The sequence below is a fragment of the Gopherus evgoodei genome, chromosome 2 (assembly GCF_007399415.2).
Source record: "Gopherus evgoodei ecotype Sinaloan lineage chromosome 2, rGopEvg1_v1.p, whole genome shotgun sequence".
Classification (NCBI taxonomy): domain Eukaryota; kingdom Metazoa; phylum Chordata; order Testudines; family Testudinidae; genus Gopherus; species Gopherus evgoodei.
Window position 1 is genome coordinate 75,309,096 of NC_044323.1, and position 25,969 is coordinate 75,335,064.

Genomic DNA, 25,969 nt, shown 5'->3' on the forward strand with positions numbered 1-25,969 from the left:
GCCTTGCAAGTGTGGACGGGGAGTAAATTACAGTGCTATAAAGCCACCACCAGCGCTGTAACCCTCAAGTGTAGTCAAGTCTTGTGTGTCCTGATATTCCTTAAGGGCTTACCATTTATAATCCTTTATGTCCATTTCCCGACCAACATACATGTAATGTGTTGCTTGCACCCCACTGAGGGGTAAATTTTCAGACCTTGGCCTCTATATGTGCATGTGCAAAATCTCTCTCTCTCTCTCACACACACACACACACACACACACACACACACACACTCATCTCTGGTGTTGCAGATGCAAATACTTGTACATAGATTTTCAATAGTCTACCAACTATGAACGTACAGTAAATTATCGAATATCTGTGCACACGTTAGAATTTGTTCTTGTAAAATGCATTGAGGCCATCCAGTCCTGGGTGCAAATTCTAACACTGGTGCACACACAGGCAGTAGACTATTTAAAGTGTATGCACAGGTGATTTGTTTGTTTCTTTCTTTTGGGTATATATAATCACTAAAAAAAAGGGTACCTATCCATATGCTCTAGATGCCCTTGACACAACCTAAAAAGCATATAAAAATAATATCCCAACATTGCTAAAGTGCATCAGTACAGTCCACTGTAATCTGTCACCAGCAAGCCGGACAATTTAAGTTAAAAGCTCAAATCACCCTCCTTTTTCTTAAAGTGAGCGTGTATGTGCAATAGTCAAATGAAGTTACAAACATATGTAATTTGCACACTCAAAAGAGGTATTTTCATAAAATTTACTTCTGAATTTGTCCTGAGATCTTTGCAACTTACTTAGATTATCTTCAAATGTATTTCTAATAAGTAACATCAAAGTATCAGATTTCCCTCTCATTTACATCAATGCAATCCTACTTTCTTCAGGGCTTTAGTACCAGTGTAACTGATAGAATTTGACTTACATTTGTTTCCCTAGTAAATATTTTAAATAACGTTCCTCTTTCCTCTCAGTAAAGAAGAAAAAATCTCTATTTTTGATGAGAACTTGAAATGAGAAAACAAGTTCAATAGGAAGATAGATTTGTAAATGGGTGTATTAGCCAAGATCCATCTGAGAGACTGGCCAGCTTGGATTTTTTTTAAAAAAAAGGAAAACCAGCAAACTGAACTTGTTTTTGTTTAACACATTCTCTAACTAATTTTAATCATGGCCCTGTTCCAGCATTGTTTGTACATGTCCTGTTGCGGACACTATGGAGTGGTTTTATTTTGTTTTTAGCATTGGAAGTACTCTCTGGTTGGCCTGGTGACTTCCAGCACCTATGCTACTTGTGTCACAGAGCCAAAACAGTCAGAATAGCGAGACACTTCAGTTAGAGAGATCTGCTCTTCCCATTGATTTTTGGGTCAAAATCCTGTTCACTTTACACACATGTACAGTAGAATTAGGCAATGGGATTACTTGTGAGTGAAATTTACTCCTTGGCAGAGGGTCACCAAAAGATATGTTGTTGTTATCATGTTTATTGCAATGGTGCCTAAAGGTTCCATTGTGCTAGGAACTGTACAAACAGAGCAGAAGTATCCTGCTCTGATGAGCTTTTCTTCATTTTAAACAGAAAAAACCAATACAGACCATGGTGGGAAGAGGTATAAACACAAAGGTTATGCATCACAGTCTTCCTGAGTCAATGGTTCATTGCCTGATGCAGTTAAAGTACTTCAGTTTCATAGCCAACAATAGACAAGGGAGTGATGTGGCAGCATCACCTCTGACCACCTTTAACAGCCCTCCCCTAATGAATCAGGTACCAATTTTGCAGTTGAACTGGAGGTGATCTCTCATTGTGAGCTCAAGCAAGACACAAATCCATGGTCTTCAAGACTGTAGTCAAGTGCCTTAACTACTCAGCAATCATACCTCAGTGAGGCATGTAATAATTACTTAAGCTCTAAAAGAAAAACATAAAAGAAACATAGCTCTATGTTTCTTTTTTATATCTATAGAAACATACTCTAAACAAATACCTTTTAAAACTAAGGGGATTGATTTTGAAAAGAGGCCTCCCATGTTACAAGAAAACTGTAAGCTGCCAACAGTTTGCAAACAGGAAGAGAGGCCAAATTCAATGAGTAAATCATTTAGGGTCCAATCTAGCAAGGAACTTCAGACTGAGCATATGAGCAGTCCTATTGAAGTTAATGTCCCAAATTAAGTACCTTGCTGAATCAGGCTCTTGTTAAGCATTATTTGCTCAGCCCTAAACCTGCCACATGGGGCTATTTTAAGGCTAAATTCATCGATGTTTGTAAAGTGCTTTGAGATCCTCCAATGTAAGGCACTATTGAAACACTAAGTGTTCTGACGCATGTCCTCAAAAGTGTCTGAAGACGGATTTACGTTACGCAGCAGACAGAATGGCTCACTTGGAACAGTTACACATGCTGATGGATAAATAAGATGAGTGTTATAAATTGTGTCAATGAGATGTTTACACAAAAGACAGTAACCGCTCCAGAGGAGCCATAACAATCATATGTACATCATTCAAAAGATCTGGGGAGGAGGGGAAGTGAAGAAGTGGCTGTGCAAGAAAGGGAGCTGACAGTTATTAGTAAATACCATGTTTTAAATGTTGTTGTTTTATACAAACACCTCCAGACAGTGGCTTGACATCACAGAACTGATAAGACTCCTTTCCAGGGGCTGTCACTAATATAAAAACCAGTGAGGCGTGAGATGCAGAGTGGGTGTGTTACAGTGGCTGCTGAGCCTGGGATATTATCAATGTGTCTGAAAGCCCCTACTCTCTAAATATAGCAAAGCACTGCTCTCTTCATCTCCTTATCTAACTTTTGGCTTTGCACCTTCATTTATGTTACTCCCACTCTTGAAAAATTCTACCACTTTCTTACTGCTAAAATGCAGCCTCCCTTCCTTGGCTTACTACCTCAATATAGCCTTTCTACCTTGTCTCTTCACCGATACGTTCTCCACAGTCTCCACCTCAACCGACCCATTGTTCTATGTCTTTTTGGTTCCATCTATTTTAGATTGGATGCTCTTTGGGCAGGGAACATATCTCCCTGTGTTCTAAAGGGGTGTGAAAACATATTTTTCTATATTAATAATGACAAGGATAACCATGATGGTGATGATGAAAATGAAAGTATTTTATTAATGAATAAAATATAGAGGGGGAATAGTGTAGGATAAGCATACAAGTAAAATTTGGGAGCTCCTGACTAGATTTGTGCAGAAGTTATTTGTCAAAAGTCAGTGAAAAATGGGCTTTTTAAATAATGGAAAATATTCACAGAAAAACAGAGCTTTGGTCAAAATGGTCCATTTTTACAGGAAAGAAAGGGAAACCAAAGCTTGTTCCCTAGGCATCTCCCCTCTTCAGAGATAAAATAAGGATACACTGCTTTAAGCTTTGTCTCTGGACCCCATGTGAGGATATGTGCATTGTTTCTTTAAATCTATAGCAGGAAGCCAGGCAGATGGTGGGGGTAGGAAAAGTTCTAGGACGAAGCATTACAATGAAGTAGAGAGAGTATAATAGCTTTAAGGATAATACTATTGCCCTGAATTCTAATAAAGTTCCTTGTTGAGTGTTAGAATACAACAGGTCTTTCTGGTGGTGTGTTTTGGTTTGGTTTTTTAATCAGAGGCCTATGATATTTATTAGGGCCTAAAGAGGCTTCTATTGTTTCTTATCCCAGGAGCCTGTTTTAAAATCTGCATTATAATAAATTAGTCTGAAGCATCTGAATTTCCAAAATCTTTTGTCAGCCTGAGGGATTCTTTCCTCAGATTGTCCATAATGTTGTCGGTTTACAGTAAATTAGATGTGGGAGCAGATGAAGGAATCTTTCTTTTCATTGGCAGTGTTTACTTTAAATCATATTTTACAGGCTATGAACTAGGAGATTTATTCTTATCTGGATGTACGGTAATTGGGTTAGGATGAGGACATGCTCCGAAGATTAATGTTCTTTTCCTGTCCATACAATGTGGGAATGACTCTTTTCAGCTAGACGAAAACCTCATCCTACTGTGATGTAAACCCCTCTCTGCTTCTAGACCGTCCCTCCTTCATTAAGGATAATTTTGATCAATATTTGATATAAAAACTAAAACACACTAGGCACTACTATTTAGTTTCAAGTGTGTATTTGAGGGGAGAGTTTGGTTTAACCGAGGACCCTGAACTGCAGTGTACAACCCTGCAGAGAAATGTTCAAGTGACTGCACATGTTACTCTAGCAGCTGCTAGTAGCTCTGTGTCTCATCATCATTCATCTCGGCTGTGGGACTGGGTGAGTTTCACTTTGCATTCACCATCTTATTTCAGCTTTTCCCAAGGCTGTCAACATTTTAACCTAAATGTTGTTGTATTTACAGTATGTTCTTGTTTACTGTAGAGAGACAAATGCTTTTTTAATAAAAAAAAAATCATAGGAAATGAAAATTCATTAGGGAAAAGGCCATAATTCTGTGGTTTCCAGCAGCAGGACATAACTCAGACACTGGGAAAGAGTGAGACACATATTGATCAAAACCAGTAGCCTTGGTTGGCATAGCCATCCCTTGTCAAGATCATAACAAAATGACAGCAGGAAGGGAGTCAGAAGAATGGCATAGTCGCCCAACTAGTTTGCTTCTTGATAGGCTCAGAACATACAGGGCAACCCCAAGTGAAAAACAAACCTTACCCAACACACAGATCTGTCTCTGTCTAGTTTAAAGACATAATATTAAAGCAAATATGAATGTTCCTCTGTTGTTTGCATTCTTAGGGAATGAGAAGGTGGGTGGAGGAAATGGGTTAAACTGGAAAGTAGGCTAAGTTCTTAAAACTGGACTCTGACCAAACATTGGATAGAGAGTAAACTGGACATCTTGTGGAGTTGTTTCACTTGAAATCTCTTCCGGTGCAAAGCCAGTAACTCCACTAATTTAAATTGTTTTGAAGCCCAGCTTATCCCAAGCATAACCATGCTTTAGACTACAGAGAGCTTTGTCTGAATACTCAAAGAGAAGTGTGGCTTATTAGTGTTCATTATATCTAAGATAGCTCCAATAATTTAATTGCAGTAGTAAAGGGAAATGATTTCTCTCTCCTCCCTTCTTTTTAATGGCACATATGCTAGTGCATTTGGTTGTGCCATACACTTTTAAATATTTTAGCTGGGAATTTCAGAGGAGTTTAAGGGAGTTAAATGTCTATCTGCCATTGAAATTCAATGCAAGTTGGTGCCTTACTCCCTTTGGCAATCCCAGCCTTCATTTTTTCCAGTTAGTAAGCAATGTGTTTGTCGTTTCCATATTTTCATAAGACATGGCCTCTGCCTTTGAGATACTGAACAAGCAAATTTGCACTTGTCGTTCTGGGTAGAGACCACCTTTTCCCTCAGTTAATTACTCTAACTTGCTTCTGGGACTACTGCACCATCATGTCCTGATATGATCAGGAAACTAGCATAGAGATCAGTTAGTGGTAAAGCCGTAAACTACTGTACTGTTTGTGAGATAACAAAACGAGATGCTACTACCACTGCACTATAATATTTCACTGAGATCACTTTTGGAATTAAAGTGTATTACTAGATAGAAAATTACTCCAGGAAATTCCTGAGAGACATATGAAGTGTTGGGGGGGAAAGCATACAAGCTTGTGTGCACTCAAATATTAGGAATTTAGGAGACAGATTGATCTTAATTATACACTATCTTTTTTCTTTCCTGTGCTGTAGCATTTCCAAAGCCATTTCAGCCATATGTCATGGCAGGTGAATCCTTTTTGATATGTTGGTGTGTTAGAGAATATCTATAGTGACTTTTTTACTGTTATATTGAGTTGCTTGGAGTATCTTAAGCTAACTATCTATTAAGTAAGGGGTACAGCCACCAACTTTGTAAAATCTGAACATTTGCTTGGTATGTGACCCATTATGGAACCCAAGATTCTTTACTGTTGATTATTAAGTTGCATCCTTGTTTGACAAACTATATTGGAGGTAGGTCATATGATGCCCTGAGCCCCAGGAGTGACACTCAAATGACCCTCTGTGGCACTGTGCAGTTCTTAGTATATTTCCATCTCCAGGATCTCTTTTCTTTCCTAATTACTGTAGCAAACAACACAGTTTTAAGCAGTAGCTTCTTATCTTCGGAGAACGTTCTCTCCTTCAGATATTGGAGCTGTTCCGCCTGCATGCAGTAATTGTTTCTTGGGGGAAGCAGGGCTGCACAGAGGTTTTGGGAGGTCTGGGACTGAATCTGAAACTGAGGCCCCTGAGCCCTTCCAAAAAACCTACCATGGAGATGAAAGAGTTTAAGACAAAGGGAAGGGATGGGTCAGAGATGGCCCAGGCCTGTAGTGTGGGGTTGCTGCCCTCCCCATGAGGATGGGGACTTTGCCCTTCATATGGCCAGGGGGCCACTTGCAGTTCTGCCTCTCCCTGATATCCAACCCTGCTGCTAGGAGGAGCAGGACCCCTGACTGTGCTCCTATCCTTGGGGTCTCAGTCTGCGGGGTCAGCTCGGGCCCAGTCTGAGGATGCCAGTGATGGTAATGGAGGGATTTGGGCCCAGCCAGGGTGGGTGAGTTGCTCCCTGCACTATACATGATGGGCATCAAACTTGACTGATGCTGTGTACCAATGTGCCAGGTCTCAATGCCACTCACTGAAATTTGGCCTAAACACCATTATGTCATGATGGAGGGCGGCTGGACCAAACATGAGTAGTGCTGTGACCCCATTTGCAACACCTCTCACTCAAATTTGGCCCAGTCAGCCCTCCATCATTTTAAGGGCCTTCTCAAATGGGCCAGGGACAAACTACCCCTTTTTCCCCTCCCTCTGGGAAGCCCTGGGGGAAAGCAGCCAGTGAAAGACCCTAGTTGAAAAGACCTAGAAACAAAAGAAGAGAATGATTTATAGATGTATCTCAGTGCGATAAGCAAATAAAATCAATGACTAACTGCAAATGGAAGCAATACAGAAATGAGACCCTGACCTCTCTGCAAAAGCCACTGCTACAGAATTCAGGATCAGCCGAACTGAGCACGAGAAAGGCCTGGAAATAATGATTGCTGATGATCAAAACAATGTTTTTTAAAAGCCCTCAGTTGATCAAACACAAATTTTTGTACCTCCCAGGGAAATGTCAACATATCATGAAGTTATAATCAACTCTCTGCCATAAATATACATTGTAAGCTATTCTACCCCTGTATGTTAGTACAGTGGTTCTCAACCAGGGGTCGGGACTGCGAGCAGATTTCAGAGAGTCCGCCAAGCAGGGCTGACAAGCAGGGCAGAAAGCCAAAGCCCCACCAACTGGGCTGAAGCCAAAGCCTGAGCAACTTAGTTTCACAGGGCCCCCTGTGGCATGGGGCACCAGGCAATTGCCCTGCTTGCTATCCCCTAACCCCAGCCCTGGCTTTTATGTACAGAAAAACAGTTGTTGTGGCACAGGTGGGCTATGGAATTTGTAAAGCATATTGGGTGGGGGGCTCAGAAAGAAAAAGGTTGAGAATCTCTGTGTTAGTACAGCACCTACCACAAGGAGCCCTGCTCCTATCTGAGGTCTCTAGGAGGTGGTTAGTTTTCCCTCTGACCCCCTCTATGAGAAAAGCAACCCCATATCTTGAACCCTACAATTCATGGAGATCTTGGAGAGGTCAGCTGGTGGCTACCTGAGGTCAGAGACACAGGGTCAGACAGTCTTGGACTCAGGTGACTAGCCTAAGCCACCGTCTGTGCTGCAACATCTACACTATTATTTTGAACATGCTAGCTCAAGTAGTGCTAGCATGAATCTGTCTACGCTGACTGGAAGCGCTCTGCTGCAGTGTAGACCTACCCAGGAAATCTGAACAGTCCACTCAGACCAAGTTCTGATCCCTCCAGTCAGATGAAGTAGGAGGGGCAGTGGTGGAAAAGCTTGCAGAATTCTACCTATTCTGTGGGAAAGGACTTCCCTCTATAGCCCTGTCAATCCAGTGCTATTTGTGAGTACTACATTCATTTGAAATTTGCTTAAAGAAAAATAAAAGCACTGATTTCATACAGTATGTAAGTATAAACAGAAAGGGAATAAAGAAAAAAGAAATTAATGAAAATTGTCTGAAGCAGGTATTTAAAACATACCCATAACCTAGTATATAGAAGAAATAAAAAATGTTCCTAATATAGGGTTCCCAGAGTCAAACCCTCCAACACTGTATCCAGTGGCTGTAGCTATTAGATGCCTGCTAACATTTGTTGCAAATGTTCGGGGCTTTTTAAAAAAAATAACAATAAAAGTAAATGGAGAAGGAATTTTTAGGCAGAAGAAATACACCTTCTGAGATCTAAGTGACCCAATAGACTCACGTAACACTTCACATTCATAAATGACCTCTCTACTGCTACAGAAGCAAAGGGACAGATCGGTTTCCTGAGTGAATGAAGCTGGGAAAATCACATGATCTATGGTAAGCTTTGGAATACTTTGCAAATGAAGTCATCCAGACAGCATTAAAAAGAGTTATGTCTCCATAGCTGAGTCTTGTTTATGGAAAAATGGGTTTTGGGTAGTGGCTTTACTTAAGCACATAGTGTTCTTTGCTACCTACTCACATAAGGCTTTCCTCAATAAAGTGGTCCTGTCCTGGACAGCAAATGTTCCTGATTTTATGTCCCAGAGGTGGAGCACTGGGGAGCTGGCCTATCTGTTTCCCTGATTTCGCATGGGTTTGGTAACTCCCTCAATATGTGTTTTTTACATACTTTTTTAAATGCAGTCTTAGATGCCTGTATCTTGTCCAAATGAAGAAGCCAAAAAATACATAAAGTGTATATTGGCTGTGATTAGAAAATAGTGGTAAGAAATAATGTCTGTTTCTGAAAGCATAAATATTCATATTCATCTAAAATGCATAAATGTGCATGCAGCAGCTGCTAGGTTTTTCCTTTACTTCAGCTTATGAAAAGGTCCAGGAGACTGGAAATTTAAGAGCACAAGAATGGTTTATTTTTATATATATTTCTTCTGTCATTTCCCTATCTCCATTCCAATCCTTGTCAAAAGAACCAATTCCCTTGAGCCATTTCCCACATTGATTAGTATCTGCATTAAAGGCACGATACTCTTAAAGACTCTGGTATTGTATACAATATATACTGTCAGAATATAGTATATAGTGGAAGTGCTAAAGATATGAAACCTATAAACAAACAAACAAAGGATTAAATGTCATGTCTGCACAGGGGATGTGCAGACATGAGATTTAATTTAATATATATATTAAAGTGAAGTGTGAGACTATTACAGAAGTTCAAATTGCTAACTGGTATCTTCTCTGAGAGGGTGGATCAATTGCAATGAATGAAATGGTGATTACTACAACTTCTTGTGTTGGTTGCTAAAAATAACTGAATTACCACTTTTTAATTAGTCAAAATAACTTAGAAAGTTTCAACAAACTGGGCACTTAAGTACATACTTAGCTTTAAACATGTGAATAGTCAAAGTGAAGTCAGTGGAACTAACTCACATGCTAAAATGTAAGCATGTGTTTAAATTCTTTGCTCTATCAGGGTCTTAATCCACCCCTTCCCCACCCATCCCCACAAATATTCTGTGTACCTGATGGCATTACCTAAAGCTTTTTACGGATTGCATTCCGTTGTTTTCTTGGTTCATTACTACAATGGTTAAAGAATTTGGGCCTGATCTCTGCTCCATTATTCCACTGATATCAGTAGAACTGCATCAGCATAATACTGGCATAAGGGAGCAGAGAATTTTAGATTTTCTTTGCAGTTTTTTATTGTACTTCTGTGGAATTTATTATAAGCTCATCCTAATATATAAAATAAAAATACATATGGCCCAGTAAAACTTTTGGCTCAGATTTTCTTCCCCTGGTGCAATCCATTTGCACTACTCAGGTGGCATGAAGTAGCTGGAATCTGGCTCATACAGGCCAGCTAAGGATTCCTCTAGCATGAGGATATTCTCAGCTGTTTTAAGACCAGCACAGCAGGCTCCTATGCCAACTTCCCAAGTGGCATAGGGCCCTTAATAATGATAGCCAGGAGGCCAAAGTCAGAGCAGCCCCTATGCTGTTCTAACTTTTGCCAAGATTAGAAAAGATTGAAAATCAGTGATCCATTACACTTCCTTACCCTAACCACTCCACTGCAGCCATGGTGAGCAGATCATCATATGTTGATATCAATGTCTGATGGGAACTAACTACCCAGAAGGACTCTGCACTGTCTTTTTTTCCAGTATGAGTTCCCTTATACATGCTCACCCTTATGGACAGCTGTATTGGAAGTAAATGCTGTCATGCACAAACAAATCCAACACTATTTTACTGGTAAAGGCCCAGCAACCTGCTTCACATTTCCTAACAGCTGGCGTTATTACAGACTGACTCTCTCTGTAGCATTGAGGCTGTCAAACTAAACGAGCTTTTGTGAATTAGAGTCTGTGGCTGATAGGAGTATGCCTGACTTTCAGGGCTTTGATTTACAGGTTAGTCCCAAATGACATGCTTGGGTAAGTCACTACAAAGTTAACTTGACTTAATTTAAGTCGACATCTAGCCACCACAGTAATTAAGTTGGTTGGGCACTCAACCACGCTCATTGTCTCGGTAGAGTGTGTCCTCACCAGTAGCAGTTACATCAGTGCAGAGAGCAGTGCACCATGGATAGCTATCCCACAGTGCAACTAGCCACAGGGGTTTTTAGGAAGGGCTTGCAATGCCTCATGGGACCAAAACATTGTCGTGGGGGTATGGGAACATGGTTTAACCTCCCATGATGCAATTTCTCCGTCTCTTCCCAATATCAATGGCAAACAACCCATATTTTTACCCAGAGCTGTCTCTAGGGTAAGGCGAATTGGGGCAGCCTTTCCAGACCCTGCACTTTGGGGGTCCCACGGCAGCCGCCCTGAATCGCCATGTCTTAGGGATGGCTCTGTGTGTGTGTCGTGCGGGGGGCACTAGGCCAGTCCAGAGGGAGTGGAATTAGGGTTGGGGGGGCCAGGCTGGCCAGGGAGGTTGGGGCGGGACTGGCGCCGGCAGCGGAGGTCAGGCCCGCACTTACCGGCAGAAAGCAGCAGCAGTGACCCCAGCCCACCCCACTCCACCCCACCAGCTCCCAGCGTCACTCGGGGGAGGAAGCGGATGCCAGAAAGGGGCGGAGCGGGGTGGGCTTGGGGGAAGGGATGGAGTAGGGACAGGGTCTGAGTTGTCCTGGGCCCTGCACCCCCCTAGGGACAGCCCTGCTTTTACTTGCCTTTTTTCAAAAGCTTGACTTAGCTGTGCATACGCCATAGCCTGAGAAGCATGGACCCCACTCACCTGTGCACTCTTGTTGTGAGCATTACAAACGCCTTGCACCTTATCCTGCAGTATTTCCAGGCCTGAGACAGAAGCTGCCGTGTGCAACATCATGATGTCCTTCAATCAGTCCTGCTGCAAGCAATAGAATGAAACAATTTCCAGTTGCTGCTGGCAGTCGCACAGCAGTTGAACCTGGTAGAGCACCATTTCTGGTCCCAGGAAACAAGCACTGACTGGTGGGATCACATCATTATGCAGTTATGTAATGATGAGCAGTGGCTGCAGAACTTTCGATGTGGAAGGCCACTTTCCAGGAACTTTGTGCAGTTTTCTCCAGCCCTGAAGCACAGCAGCACTAAAATGAGACGTGCTCTGACAGGGGAGAAGCAACTGGCAATTACTCTTTGGAAGCTTGCAACGTCATATTGCTACCAGTCAGTGTGGAATCAATTTGGAGTTGGTAAATCCACCATGGAAGCTGTTGTGATCTAAGTTTGCAGGGCCATTAATTGATTTCTGCTAAGAAAGGTAGTGATTCTGGGAAATGTGCAGGACATAGTGGATGGTGTGTCGCAATGGGGTTCCCTAACTGTGGTGGAGTGATAGGAATATGCATGCCATCTATCTTAGCACCAGACTACCGACTCTAGTTGCCAAAGAGTACAGAAACCAAAAGGAATACTTTTCAGTGGTGTTGCAAGCACTGGTGGATCACATGGGGCATTTCACCAACATCAATGTGGGATGGTCAGAAAAGGTGCATGATGCACACATCTTTAGGAGCACAGAAAGCTGCAATCAGTTACTTTCTTTCCAGATCACAAAATAACCACTGTCATACAAATGTCAATAGTGATCCTGGGAGACCCAGCCTACCCCTTGCTCCCATGGCTCATGAAGCCATACATCGGCCACTTGTACAGCAGTAAGGAGCTGTTCAACAACAGGCTGGGCAAATGCAGACTGATGGTGGAATGTGCCTTTGGATGTTTAAAGGGTCGCTGGTGCAGTTTGCTTACTAGGTTAGACCTCAGTGAAAGCAATATCCCCATTGTTATCACTGCCTGCTATGTGCTCCATAATATCTTTAAGGCAAAGGGAGATAAATTTATGCAGTAGGGGGATGGGGAAGTGGATAGGCTGGAAGCTAATTTTGAGCAGCCAGATACCAGGGCCATAAAATGAGCCCAACACGGAGTTCTGTATCTCTGGGAGGCTTTGAAAACCCATTTCAATAGTGAGCCACAGTAATGTGTACCACTTTTCCGTGTTGTGCCCTCCCATACCATCCCCTCCATTGCATCAGTTTCCCTGTACCTCGCCTGCCCCGTCAACCCTCATGCTTGGAATAAATAAAGGGTTTCATTCTCAAAACATTGACCTTTTTGCTCAAGAATAAAGAAACTGAAAGTCCAGGAAAATAATTCAACCTTGGGCAAATGGTGTGATAGATTTGGGAAGGGAGAATCCAAGTCAGATTGTCTGTATAAGCACAGAAGTGTTGCCCATCAAAGGTCTTTGAATGGTTGCCTTTTGTTCTTAGTACCCTCCTCCAGTGCCTTCTGCGATACTGCACTTCCCCTCTCCCCTGCACCTCCTGGAATGTTTGGGGGAAGGGTATTGGGAATAGGGCAATAGGTCTAGCCTCAAGCTCTTTTTCTTGAAGATCAACCTGACACCTCAACATGACTGATTGGTCCTTCATAATCCACAGCATCTTATCCTGCCTGGCACGCTCATGCTCCAGGCATGCTCTCCTGCTATTCACGTCTGTGTCCAGTTTTTCAGACAATGAAATTCTCCAGACTCTTAGCTCCATATCAGCTGTCCCAGAAGCATTCATTATCTCATTGAACATGTCATCACATGTTCTCTTTTTCCATCTTCTAATCTGTGAAAGCCTCTGCACTGGTGAGAAGGCTGTGCTGAAGGCCAAGCTTTCCACTGCAAAGCACAGGGCAACCATTGTCTGTGTATACCCTGGGTCTAGTTCAAAGGTGCTATTTTAAAATCACTCCCCATATTACCCTGAAGCGCAAGCCAGAACATAATCAGAATCCCTAGCTATTCACTGAACTGGTTTGCTGTTCCAGCCATGGTGAGTATGGCCCAGCATCATGGGCGATGGGTCTTGTGCTGCAACTTGTGGGCAATCCACGTGAGAAGCACAGATGGGCAGGTGGACAATGCCCCTTCCCCTTGGCGACATGGTTGGTGCTTGGAGACCAGGAACCAGAGTTAAGCCTCCCAAAATGTGGTCTTCATCCACAGGGGCTCTGGGGGGTGGGGGTTGTGGCCATGAGAGAACACAGAACACCCCCCCCCCCCCAAAGCTGCTGGTAGACTTTCAGATTCTGAGGTCAATGCCAATCCCTGTCACCTAAACCCCTGGCATGTTAGGGAAACTATGGTTGAAGGTCCCAGAAATCACCATGGGTGGGGGATCACATGCTCTATCGTTTGCAGTATGAACACTGGTAATTAAAACTTCCACCATTTTCCCTAGGTGATCCTAAGATATCGGTCTCCTGAGGGTAACAGAGTGAACAAGGGAGCAGATGCTGCAAGCATCTGGATACAGATCTGGTCCTTATGCTGCTATGCTGTGTACTGCAATGATGCCAGCAGAGTTAATAGCGGAGTGTCCCTCTCCAGAAATCTGCAAAGGATTGCAGAGTGCCTCCATAAAAGTTTTCTGGAGTTCACTAGGGAGGATTCCCAGGCCATCCCTGTGCACATAAACACTCTTTTGGGGGGGGCACCATCTGCATAGCTGGAATGGACACTGTGAATCAGATACCCACCACACCTCACTTTTTTCTTCATATTGAATATAAAATGTAGGAGCTTGTAACCCCTACAGTTTGACTGGAATTGCATACTCACCAAAGGAGCCTTCCCTGGCATCGTGCTTGGCCACAATTCTGTCCTACAACCAGCTGGACTGATCTGGAGTTAAAAATAGCTCCTGGCTCTCAGGGAGAATGGATCCCCTGCTTTCCTGTCTCCCATTCTCTTCTTTCTCATTCACAATATCCTTCTAATTGTTGCCTGAGACGGCCCTGGACTCAGACTCGTGGGAGGTATCCACACTGTGTTTAGGGGTAGAGGTGGGGTTGCCACCGAGAATCACATGCAGCTCAGTGTAGACATGGTATATCTGTGATGCAGAACCAGAATGACTGTTCGCCTCACTTGTCTTCTTGTACGCCTGCCGTAGATCTTTAATTTTCATGCAGCATTGCTGTGTGTCCCTGGTGTAGCCCTTCTCCATCTTGCCCTGCATGACCTTTTCATAGATGTCAGCATTTCTACAGCTGGATCAGAGTTGTGCCTGCACAGACGCTTCTCCCCAGAGCCCAATAAGATCCACCACCTCCTGTGTACTCCAAGTTGGAGCATATTTGGGGCATTGAGTCTCCATGACTAGCTGGGTTGCCAAGCTCTTCACACTGATCAAACAGGAAATGGAAATTCAAAAGCTCTTGGGGCTTTAAGAGGGGAGGGGCAGGTTCTTGTGTACCTGGCTGCTATGCAGTTGAAAACACTCTCCAGAGTGGTCACAGTGGAGCATTGTGGGACACCTCCTGGAGGCCAGTTCAGTCGACTTACACAACACTGTGTCTACACTGCCTCTCTGTCTCATCAGCCTCAAACTAAGCTGGTGGGGTAATTAAGTCAATGTAACAGGTGAGTTACGTGGGTGAAAGAGACCTGGGAGTGTAGAAACATACGTTATTAGGTTGACGTAAGGCAGCGTCCATCAACCTAAGTTTGTAGTGTAGACCAGGCCTTAAAGTTTTGGTAGCTCTGTCTGGACCACTGTGGCAGAAGAGGAGATGAAGCAGAAAAAACTGGGTGGATTGTGATGCAACAGACAGACTGAAATGATAGGGACAGACAAAGAATAGCCATGAATGAACTTCCACAATTTTAGCATCTTATGGATCCCAACTTAATATTCCCTGAAGTTCCATTCAGTGTATTAGATCTTAGATCTAAGTTTTCATAACTACTTCTGCAAAAAGAATTCTTCATGCATTTATTAAAGTTCTTGTGCAATGTTGCTCACGATGGAAAAATGGCTGTATTTTTAAAAGAATGAAATTGACATAAGATTGTGCTGTACTTGCAGGCATAAGTAAGTGGTAAGTGCACATGCAAAATTTAAAACCTATTTGAGTTCCTAAATGGTACAATTTGATTGACTAACTTCAGCAGATATAGTGCTAAATACTGTATACTGAACTCAAGAGCATTTGTTCAGATAAAACTTGTTAGTCTTTTTCCGTGATGATTTGCATATACAAAAAATATTGATAATGCATTCTAGACAAACATCTCAAGTTGGTTTTAGAGATTGCTGTCCCAACAAAAAAAACCATATTCCAATATCAAACATTTTTGTCTGAAAGGGTAATGCAAAAACTTCCAAATGTCAAATAGAGACCAGTTCACCACAAAAATTACTTCATGAAAAAGTGATTCTATTAAAATATATGTCCTACCTTAATTAATTTTATTTATTTAATCTCCTATGTAAAAATACAGAAGACAAGTTCTGGGCATTGGACAAAAGAGTTCATAGTATCTAAACAAGATTTCCTCCCATGGAGTCAGAGTTCCAAGCTTTACAGAATATCACAGCAGTGCACCAAACCAACTATTTTAAAATGCCAGAGAGGCTTTTAAAAATATCTTGTTAAAGCCATAATTCTGCAGAAAAATATTATTGTGCAACACAGTTATGCAATTGGCTTCTATGTTGTTCAAAAGAAGAAAGAACACCAGATGAAGTAGAAACCAAAACTCCAGAAAATTTATAGCAATTTTCTGTAGATGTCATGCAAAGAGAAATAACGCACAGGACAGGACAAAACTAAGCTACACTGTGTAGGGCTATCATAACAAACAGAGAGAATCATGTATTTCATTTGAAAACAGAGATCAATTTAATGCTGGATCACTTCCCACTAAACAGCATACAGAGGCTACACAGAGGAAGCTGAGCTGCCTTTGAAGCACCACCTCTGTAATCTACAGAGGGCACTCTGAATTTGCACAACTAGAATGAGAGTAAGCAGTGCAAATTTTTACAATTTAAAATTCCGGTTGCTTGCACAAACAGCTTTCCATGGCCTCCTTCCACACATTTTGGATTCATGGTATTCTTGTAGCTGCAAAGGCCCCCCTTGAAAATGTACAATGTATGAAAGATTGATGTTAATTAATGGCCACAGTTAAGCAAACGCCCATAGACTCCTCTCATGTCACTCACAGTACTCCACAGAATTCATACTGTTGTCAGATACATACTGTGTGTGTGTATAATCTCAGGAGCAAATTAATCTTTTGTAGGCCCTGGCACCCAGACCATTGCCCTGCCCCCCTCCTCTGCCCTGAAGTCCCTCCCCCACTTGACCTCTTCCCCCTGAGGCCCCACCCACCACTCACATGGAGAGAGGGGATGTAGAGGAACAAGTGGTAGGCGGGGCCTGTCAAGTATAATTCCCAATTCTGGACCTTAGCGTCCAAAATATGGGTACTAGCATGAATTCCCCTAAGCTTAATTACCATCTTAGATCTATAGGCTGCCACCAATCAGGACATAGAGTAGAGCGCCTGATAGACTCTGGTCTCCCCCAAAAACCTTCCCTGGGGGTCCCAAGACCCAAATTCCTTGAGTCTCACAACAAAAGGAAATAAACCATTCCCTTCCCCCTCCCTTCTTCCTCCCAGCTCCTTCCCGCCCCGGGAACACTAGGAGATCGCCTGTTTCAACTTCTTGAATCACCACAACGAGAGGAGTGTTACCTTCCCCCTCACCCAGAGGCCATACAGATTCAAGCTGCGTGAATCTAACACAAAGAGAAAATGTATCCTTCCCTTCTCCCCACCAATTCCCTTGAACCTTAATTAGGAGAAAAAAAATCAACAGGTCTTAAAAGCAAAACTTTTAATAAAAAAAGAAAGAAAAAAGTAAAAGGTTTATCTCAGCACTTTAGATGGTAAAAAGTTACAGGGTCTTTCAACTTATAAACAATAGAAAGAAACTTTCTCCAGCAGAAACACAATTTAAGCTACTTCCAGCAAGTACACATATGCAAATGGAAAAAAAAAATTAAAAGATTATGACCGCCTTTTCTTACTTACAATTCTGAATAGATAAGAGACTGTAGCAGGGAGATTGGCAGAAACCTGGTTGCACCTCTAGTCCCGTTCAGGACCCAGAGAGAAGAAAGCCAAACCCAAAACCCACAAACAAAAACTTCCCTCCCATGAGATTTGTCTTCTGATTGGTTCTCTGGTCAGGTGTTTGGGGTCCCTGTTTGTTAACCCTTTACAGGTAAGAGAGACATTAACCCTCAACTATCTGTTTATGACAGGGCCTCGGGGAAGAAGGCGAGCAGGGAGGAGCCTTGGGGCAGAGCACAGGCGGTGTGGGGGGTGATGCCACATTCTGGGAACCAAGGCCCCTTCTGCATGTGGGTCCAGTGCCATGGCACCATTGTAAATCTGGTACTGTATAATATATATACTTATATGCACATTTATGGTGGGTATTAGGCACATATTCTTGTGGGCAATCTTTTCACAATCAGACCTAAATACTATCTCTGACTATTTTAAAAGAGTTTAAAAATGTTAAAGAATGCATTACCCTGTTGTCACATGTTTTATAGAAGAAGAAGGTACGAGACGGATTATATAAAAATGTTAGATTAGTGCTTAGGCATGGAATTGCTGTGGCTAACTTTTATGAGCCTTTTGCCTCATGATTAATGATTTGTGATTGATCCAACACCCACTGAATTCCATGAGAGTTTTTCCACTAACTTGAGTAGAAATTGGATGAAGCTCTAAGAACCCAGCCTTGCTCCCATCACAGTCAATGGGCAAAGCGCCATTGACTTTCTTTGGACAGAAAAAGGCCTAGAGTGTTATTAATATTTCAAGATGAAATTATGTACTTGTGATAACCCACAGGATTTCTTTATAGCCACACATAGAGCACAGTTGAGCCTAGTTCTGTGCCGTAGCTGGTGGTAACACATTTTTAAAGCTCATGAAATACCAAATCACAGGTGGCAAATGGATTCACAACTACTGTGAGACAGTGTGAAATATTCATCAGAAAATTAAAAACATTTGAATTGTTCCCTGTTCTGAGCTGGGGGATGCTCCATGAAAACATGACATTGGCTCCATCTGTGTGTCAGCAGAAAGACCAGTCCAGCTTTTCCTGCTGCCTTTCTGGTCTTGAAGCTGGATTTGTTGAGCTTCTCAGCATGATGGAAGTCTTAGTATTTCTTCTGGCGTTGATTAGCTGAGCCTACTCCCTATGCTTAAAATGTGTCTTTTATTGACCCTCTTCTTTTTTTTCTTAGGCTCAAGGGAGAGAATCAATGTGCACCAAAAGACACAAATGGAGGAATGAGTCTGCCACTACCAAAGACAGTGGATGGGGATTGGGGATAGAGGACTATCACTCCCCCCTTCTCCCAGAAATCAATCCACGGTGAGTCTTTGAAGCAAGGGTCTGTCTCAAACCTGTTGAGAGAACAGTCCCACTTTTCTTGATGAAAAGATACCAGAGTGATGGGCCTGGTATATGAACCAGAACAGAAGAGAACACTGACATCTTGTAAATAGGTAGGGTTAAATAGGACTTACAGTGTACGTAGAGCTTGTAGTCGCATTCTGCACTGGGGTGTATGTCACCCCTGGTTTGTTCACGTTGTTCTCAGTCCTTTACATAGCCCAGTACCTCATCTAACCGCTATCCTACACTCCCTGCATCCCCTTCTCTGCCAAAAATGGTTTGTGTATGTTTGTAAAATATATGTGTGTGAGATAGGGTGTACTCTCCCCACACTGGATGGGGATGGGTCAACCCTGCACTGTGAGCAGAGGAAGCCATGCCCCTTGTCCTGCTGGGCATGCTCCAACTGGAGCACCAGTATAAAATGGAGCAGCGCAGTCAGGGCTGGCCACTGAGCAGGAAGGACGCATGTTGCTGGCTCCAGCCTGGGAGCTGATGAAGCCCCAGATTATGAAGGCCAGACCCACCGAAACCCAGGCTGATACCCGGCTACCTGAGAATGCCCAAGGGAGAGCAGAGCCACAGAGAGCTGTACAGGCTGAGGAACCCAGAGATGCCCAGACTACCGCATCAAGAGACAGGGTAGTAAGTAGCCCAAGGGAGACTATACATTGATCCTGTTATAGTTCTGAGTGATAAGTCAGTGTGTTTTGGTAGGATCCCCAGTGACTCAATCATTAGTACACTCACCACTTAAAGGGCCTTGGCCTGGAACCCCAGTGGAGCAGGGAGGGCCTGGACCCCCCCTATTCCAGCCCCCCCATTTGATAGCCCATCTCCCCTGCAGACGTTAAACTGCACCTATATTGACTCTGGCCATTAGGACACACAGTCCTGAGGGAGAGGGCATCAATATTGACTCCAGCCGCTAGGCCACAAAACCCTGTGAGAGAAGGCAACCATATTGAGTCTAGCCATTATGCCGCACAGCCCTGCAAGGGAGGGCAGCCAGATTGATTCAGACCACTAGACCAGACCACTCTGAGGGCAACGGTGGGCAGGTGGACTTAGCTGCAGGGCTATAATGCCCTTGACCTGCCCCAAGAGGGCAACAGGGTGTACTTGCCCTGCAATAGTGAGTATTTTGTAAATAATGCTTTTTTCTCACCTTGCCTCTCCAACCCTCTCCCCTCCACTCAAAGGACACATTGTACAGATGGACACCATCCTACTTCTGTTTCTGCACAAAATGTTCTGAGAACAAAAATGTCATGTGAAAGTAGCCTTGCATGATTTTTTCCCCTGAATCCGTGTATAAAGTATCTTTTGTCCTGCAGAGCTGCTTGTTTGGGGGCATGAAATCTCATGCGATAGAGTGGAGACAGTGTGTGTGTGTGCATGCGCATGCGTGCACAAAGTATCATGGGGAAAAAAGTATCCTTCCCTCCCCTCACACAGCTCCACCTGAACCATTATCATGTATGTATGCCTGTCTGGAGTCCAACCACTGTGTTCTGCTACAAACTGCTATGTCTGTGTGTTAGACTGACATGCTTTGAGTGGCTCTGAAAATTATAAACAGGAGTTTGAGCACATTCTGTGCCTCATCCCTATGGCCCAATTCCTGTCATCCATCAAGTATGTTTGAAAATAATACATGTTTTTTGGTACTGCAAAGTCAACAGTGCTGGAAAGTTGGCAGGTATGCTTGTTTAAATAACGTTCCCAAGTAGTCTGTTGGCAGGTGTTTCCAGAAGACTTTTAGCACAATTCTTTGGATAGGATATGTGCCAATGTACATAGCAACAGGAAAAAAGTGTTTTCCTTTACCATAGTTGGGACACTGCAGTGTTTTAGATGCTAAACTGTATATTCATTTCAGGGGCTTATTTTGGCTTAGAGTCTGTCACCCTACAATGGTAAAATACAACAATGAGCCAGCAACGTGTTCAAGTTCATATGTTGTCATCTGTGAGGTTTAATTCTTTCAAGAGTAGTTCTCCCTTACCTGGGTTGTAAAGTTTTCTGAACTTCACAATTAAATGCTGTTTTTATATCTGGCCCAAACATAAAAAAGATAGAGGGAGATGGGCTGGGAGGCCCTAACTTCCTGGCTTTGATGTCTGTTATTGTTGAACCCAGCTTGCCTTAACTGAAACCTGTCCTGTAGATTTAAAAAAACCAAATGACCGGTTTTATAATCCTTCTGGCATTCTGTCCACTTCTTTTCATTGCTGGATATGTATTCTAGCCCTAAGATTCTCTCTGCATTATCAGGTACTGCTGGATGCATTCAGGCTCGCTCTCTGGCCCCTAAATAGAAATGGTAACTGGAACAATAAACAAAGTTCAAAGGCTGAGGAAAACCGTAACTGAAGGATATGCTATTTTAGTATTTAAAAATTAAATGTTTTACTGTCATGTAGGCTATTTTGAGACCATAGGAGCAGCATATTTGCTTGTTAAACAAGCACTTAATAGTTTAATATCAGGGCCTCAAGTAATCTGTAATTCTACAGGCATGGAATTTGCCACAGAATATGCCCCTTGCCACAGAACTGTGCTCCAGAATCTAAGCTTTCATTTAAAAATAATGTTTCTAAGCCATGGGTATGAAGAAAAACACTGGAATCAAGTGTAGACCAGTGCAGTTTTATTTACTGAGTTTGCAGACAGGCTGAAATAATAGCTCTAAGAGGAGTGAACTGCTCCATTCCCCTAAGTGAAATCCTCATCATCTTCTCCTTAGCCCATCAACTGGGGTCAGGTCGTTGTGCAAGCATCTGCTATCTTCGTCTGTCCAAGACAGCACTAATGCCCACCTGCTTCTAATCTTTTTTGATGAAATCCAACTCGGAATCTCAGATGACTGTTGAAATAGTTCATGGTGTTGACATTTAATTTTAACAGAAATCAAGTTACTGTGTGTGTTGCACAATCCCAGACTATGTTCCTCACCATTTTAGGCCCAGTCTACATTAGGAAGTTTTACCAGCATAACTATGTTAGTTTGGAGCATGAAAAAAATCACATCCCCAATTGGCATAGCTGTGCTGAAAAAAACCTTAGTGTAGACACAGTTATATTGGCAAAAACTCCCTTGTGGTATAGCCTGTTCTGTTCTGGGGACTGGTTTAATCTGTATTGGGTGTGTCCACCAAGGGGTTTGCTGGCATAACTCTACTTGTACATCTATACAGGTAAACCTTTTCAACCATTGCCTTTTCAAGGCTCTCAGTTGCCAAAAGCCCCACATGCCCCTTAGCCTGCATCCAAAACTTTCAGCTTTCCCATTGGCAACTTGACCACTTCTGTGTTGCATTGCCAGTACAAAAACCCGAAAATATGGTCTAGCATAAAATAGAGTTTAATATCATCGTATGATCGTACGAATCCTTTTCATATTTCATTCAGTGAAAACCTGCCTTTTTTCATTGAAATTAGCTGCCATATAATTTCCACTCTGCAGCACTGGGATGTCACAGAATCCAGGTGGCATGGCTGCATAGGATATGGGGCCATGAAAAACACCCTTTTCCCTATATCCTGCCTGGGTAACTGACATCTAATGCATTGTGCTTGCTTGCCATCCTGAGGGGAACATCTGATTAGCAAAGGAACAGGGCCTCTTCAGTGCATGGACATCCCTGAGAAACTCTACTGGAGACACTGTGGCTGACTTTCAGAACTAATTTCAAATTATTTTGGTAATTTTATACATGGCTATTTCACTTCATCTTCTGTGCAGTATTTGCTTGGCCGGAAGGGATGGGGCATTAGTTATTTATTTGTCTTACCATAGTATCTAGGAGCCCCACTCTTGAAAAAGGACCCCATTATGTTAGGCACTGTACAGAAATGCAGGGGAGGGAGGTTGAGGGGGAATATGGTCCCTGCCCCCCAAAACTTGCAATCTAAGTATAAGACAAAAGATAACAGACATGTACAGAAAGAGGTGGCATGCAATAATCAGATGGTATTGGTCAGCATGATAGGCAGTGATCTCAGTCAGAGGTAACATGTTGGTTGGGGCATGCAGGGTGAAGTGTCCCATCCTCCTCACCCCCGCCACAGCTGCCCCGGTGGGGAGCAGAAGGGGCGGGGCTAGAGCCTCTTCCGGCTGTACTAGGACGCTGCTCGGTGCACCGGAGCAGCTGCCTGGGAGAGCGCCTGGCTGCGGTGGCAGTGGGCTGTCTCCTGTCCAGGCTCAGCTTCTGGGGACAGTGGCTGAGCGAGCCGGAGCCCCACCCCTGACGTGCTCAGAGTTGGCCCCTGCCCTGGAAGCTGAGACTGGGCAGGGAGCAGGTTGCCATTGCCAGCCCTCTCCAGCCAGGCGGTCTCCCAGGCAGCTGACTATGCTGCACGAAGCAGCAACCTCCCTACCCAGGCCTGGCTGCCAGAGAGAGCAGCCGAACATTCTGCGAGGGAGCCAGCACAGCAGGAGAACAGAGCGCCCCCAGCACCGCATAGTTAATGGGCAGAGGGGAAAATGCAGGGGGTTGGGGCAAGGCAGGGAGGAGACGTGGGGAGTCATCTGTGATCTCAGCACACCTGTATCCTAACTCTTGTCAAGCTTTTTGGAGGCATTGTGGTAAAGGAAGATACAGAGGTAGCTTTGTGAATGTTCTTGGGGAGCTCTCCCAGCCACGTAGGATTCTTCATAGTTGGGGCATTTGGCCCGTTTGATTATATTTATTCATTTATTTATTTATTACATTTCTGGCCACTACCCTGCTTATAGATGTGTTCTTAATACATAAAGTTTAACTGAATCATTATTATCCCCACTTTAAAGATGGAGAATTGAGGCACAAAGAGATTAAGGGACATGCCCAAGGTCACACAGGAAATCAGTGGCAGACTTAGGAGTAGAAATCAGGTCTCTTAAACCCCAGGCCACTGCTTTAACTACCAGAACCACCTTCTCATCTAACTTTTGTGCCTGTAAGAGTCAATCGTTCCAATACTCACAGAGGGTGAAATTCGCCATTGTGCTGGCTTTTTGCACAGGGATGAAACTCACCTAGTACTAGTTTTACTAGTAACTTTCAATAGGAAAAGACCAATAAGCAAGTAAAAAGTGGAAGCAAATTCATGTAAACGTGTGAATATCTATGGAAATGTTTGTAAATTTGCCCTGCTGGACAATTTAGATCAATAATAGGGTGAAAAATACTAGAACTGTTGATTTTTAAAAGTTTCATTCATAAGCATTCTCCTACTGTGACCCATTTCTAGGAGTTGTGTATGTTCTACAGCGCTATGCATGAAAAGCCCTCCCACTTCCCCATTTTATTTTAAATATCCAAATGACTGTAAAAGATGCCTCGAAACGGTTTATTTGTCTTGCCTCAGAACAGGTTCATTCCCACTCTCACACTTTTGCTTTCCAAATCAGCCCCACAGCACTACTGCATTCCTGAACTAGAGGATTCTTTCTCGTTCTTCATGTTAATGAAATGTTTGTCTTGTAGTTAATGGATTAAGACCACCACCAACACTCATTACCCATAGACCCAACTCTCTCCATTCAAGTCATTGTGAGTTTTGCCACTGACTTTTTAGTGTGAGCAGAATTGATCCCATATAGACTACTGATCTGCCATCAGGTGGTGGTGACACCTCACTACCAGCACAGGCCAAATTTAGGCTGATGAATGGGTGTTGAAAAGCTCAGAACTACTTTATCAGTCCCCTTAGCCATCTGGTCCCCCAGAGAAAACATGCCCCACACCTCCTCCTCCAATCCTGAGGATTGGTCAGGCTGGGGCAGAGTTACCATTCCCAGGACTGAGTGGCTTTTGCTTCCCTGTGAATTTGGGCCGGACACACAATCTCCCCTTTCATTCTAGAGTTGTATGCAATCTGCTTCTATTGGGAGAAGTGAGGGGTGAAGCTGATTCTTCCTACTAGTAAGTGGCGGTGATTGTTTCTTTGTACTTTTTTCATGCAAATTAAAAAGCAACAGTCAATTTAAGAAACTTCACGTAGTTGCTTCATCTTGGTTGCGTGTAGGAAGTAGAGCTTTGGAGGGTGCTGAGAATCTTTTGAGAGAAGGAATTTCTTTGTGTTTTGAATTCTTCATGGGACACTGATGTTTTCTCACAGATACTTTTTTTAAAGGAGAGGTATTCCTGGAAAGAGTTTCTCCCCATAAACATCTGGATCTTTAAGAAACTCTGCCTGCTGGAGGCAAGGGTCTCACCAAAAACTTTCTGTAAATATGGTTAAAAAATATTTGTTCTGAAGAATCTGACAGGTAAAATGGGCATGAATACATTGAGCAATAGGGTGTATTACCAAGCGATGCACCCCACACCAGCCCTGATGGGGTTAATGAAGGCCTGAGTGGCCGATTAGGTTACCTGGTGTCACTCAGGAATGGGAAGGCCAAAGTTAATTAAGAGTGAAGACCAGCTGAGGCAGCATTATAAAGCCAGGAGGCTGAAAGCAGAAGGAGGCTTCAAGCACCCCTGGGATGAGGGAGGTCATTGGGGACAAGGAGGAAGTCCAGGGGAAAAAGAATCCCTGAGATCCTGTCCTGGAGTAAGGAGTCTAACAAGAGGCTTGGAGGGGATAAAGTAGCCACAGGGAGTAGAGTGGGCTCCTGCAATAAACCCAGAAACAGGTAAGGGAAGAGAAAGAGGCTATGTAGGAAGGAATCCAGGAAATAGCAACGGAAATGAGGACTGAGCAGACCTCGATTGCTGGTTATAGAGTCCCTGGGCTGGAACCTGGTATAGTTGGTGGGCCCAGGTTCCCCTACCAGCCACTTGTATAATGGCACAGCGCCCTGAGCTGGGGCTGGAGCTGAACACTATCCAGAGAAGGCATCTGGACTGTGAACTAAATAGGGTCTTCACCAGAGGGCAAGTTACCAGAAGAGAGACTATTGTAGAGAGCAGACGGGGCACCGGATGCTCTAAGGGCTAGTTTTCCAGAGGCACACTAGCAGTGAGGTGAAAACCATGTTACATGGCCCTTGTGGTTGTCTGTGTACCATCATGGCAGTGTTCATCCTCTGTGAATCACAGCTGCCTTCCTCTTGGCAGGATTTGAATATAGCTACTGAAGAAACAATCGTCTCATTCCTGAA